Source organism: Miscanthus floridulus, chromosome 10 (genome assembly GCF_019320115.1).
Source record: "Miscanthus floridulus cultivar M001 chromosome 10, ASM1932011v1, whole genome shotgun sequence".
NCBI classification, from domain to species: Eukaryota; Viridiplantae; Streptophyta; class Magnoliopsida; order Poales; family Poaceae; genus Miscanthus; species Miscanthus floridulus.
The window spans coordinates 87,568,860-87,571,045 of record NC_089589.1 but is presented as its reverse complement, the minus strand read 5'-3'; the positions used below and the strand labels follow the sequence as shown (position 1 = coordinate 87,571,045).

The 2,186-nt window shown below is 38.5% G+C and overlaps 1 pseudogene; it reads right to left on the bottom strand.

Moving 5' to 3' along the window:
- Positions 1–531: 531 nt before the first annotated feature.
- On the bottom strand, positions 532–1,549 carry LOC136487634 (uncharacterized; annotated as a pseudogene).
- Between the last annotated feature and the right edge of the window lie 637 nt (positions 1,550–2,186).

The following is a 2,186-nucleotide window of genomic DNA, read 5'->3' as shown; positions in this document are numbered from 1 at the left end:
ATAGCATTTGAAAATAGGTTTCACTAGACTAGCTGAGATGTGTATAACAATTAACATTAACAAAAGACAGATGGAAGCACACCATGTAATCGAAATTGAAAATCAGGATGCATTCATGTGTACAGGAGATATAGATGCTAATGCTATAGCAGACATGTATTTTTGCTAGAAGAACTGCACTCATTTGCAGCCATAGCTGCTGTGCACATGAGATAGGAACAAATAACTGCAGTTGCAGCCCTTGAAATAAGCAAATGTAGAGCAATTAGACTTACATTATCAGGAGATGGATTTAAAGATGGTAGATTGGCATACATAGGAGGCAAAGGTGGTGGAGGCAGAGGACCAAGAACAGATGTGGCAGGCATACCATTTAGCTCAGCAACTCTCTACTGTTCAATAATCAAATGTATATGCATACTCATTTATAAGTAACTCAAGTGGCAATAAGATGGATAGAAAAGGATGCATGTGAAACATCACCTCTAGAAATTTTTGCATGTTCTCAGTGTAAGCATGTACCATTCTACTCTACTCCAACATATTTTGGGCATATTCCTTGGCCATACGACAGTCATGAGCTTCCATCCTTAATCGCTCATCTTCCTCTTGGCGTTGGCGCCTAGCAGCCATTGCAGATTCACGACTTCTCCTTAAGTCAGGGAGGACTTCGTTGTCATTGACCATCCCATTAAATGTAGCCCATTTTCCATGTGGGCGGCCACAAGAGCATTCATAAAGAGCTCTACCATCAACCGAAGAGTGCAACCAATCAAAATCTAGTCCATTTAGTTCAATGGCCTTAGCTTTGTATTTCTCATGCCACATAAATAAAATAATGTGTGGGCATTTGACAGAGAAGTAAAAGAGAGATCAACCAACCAACCATTCATATGTACAGAAGCAATTCATATGTACTAAAACCATACTATTAAAATCCAGCTAAAATTGGTTAAAATTTCTTGCTGCACCGAATCGATGTACCAAAACCATGCATTAAAAGTAATGTGTAGCTGTACAGAAACCATTCATCAACTCTATACTTTAATTTCAGGTCATGTATAGAATTAGTTGGCACTTCGGATATTCATATCGCACTTACCAAGCATGCAGTTGCCTCTTCTGTATTGAGTGAAGTAGTATTTTCAGGATTTGAACCTCAATGAGTATGGACCCATGCCTCTATCTCACATACTTGTCTTCCTAATTTCTTTGACTATAGTAATAACAAGAATCTAAAATTAATTGTTACTGCAAACAAGTAAACAACATAATTTAGCAATTGGACACTAACCAATTTCTCCCTTATTGTTGTAATAGAGTTGGACCCTCCTTTGTGCGGTTTCAACTTATGGCTGTAGCGATTGGCACGATTTTTCTCCGATCTTTGCTTGAATTCTGGACTGCTCCACTCTATAGCCAGAACGTCCCAACAAGATTGTTTACACCAAGGTGGGCATCATGCAGCATACTCCTCTCGCGTCAAATAGAAATGTCCAACAATCTTGTCACAAATAGTTCTTTTCTCCACTTCGCAAAAATGTTCCATTGTTGTAGTGATTCTTGCATAATATATGATGCTCCCTAGGAGGACTGAGCAGCAAGATCCAACATGTTCTCTTGATTCCACTTCTTTGGCTGGATTGAATCTAATTCTTTACTACAAAAATAGTAATTATAAGCACAAAATAGACATACTATTAGTAAGAAATAACAGTGATACATTTGTACAGAACTAGAGCTAAGTTGCATAATTTACCCAAAAACCTTTAGAAACAGAATCAACAGTTGTTGATGCTTCATAATGCTTACATGTTGATGCAACCACAATCTTGCCTTTGTACTCAACCAAACCAGGATGATAGTTTTTTAGCAGACATGTCAACACACTTGTCGGAGTCCTTCCCTCTCCTCCAGTCCAGTGCATATATATTTTAACGAACAATTCAATTAACACATCGTATGAGTGCATATTTGCATGAAAATCACAATGTAAATTTGATAAACTCACGATTTTCCTTTTGGCTCAATCAATGGGCGATCTTGCTCATTGGGGATAGTTGGGGGAAGATCTGCACAACCTCACAAGTGGTCTTGACTTTGCTCACTTGCTGCAGAAGGTTTGGCAGGTTCATTATGACTTGAAGTTGTGTTCTGTCTAGCAACAGAACTGGTGGTAGAACGAC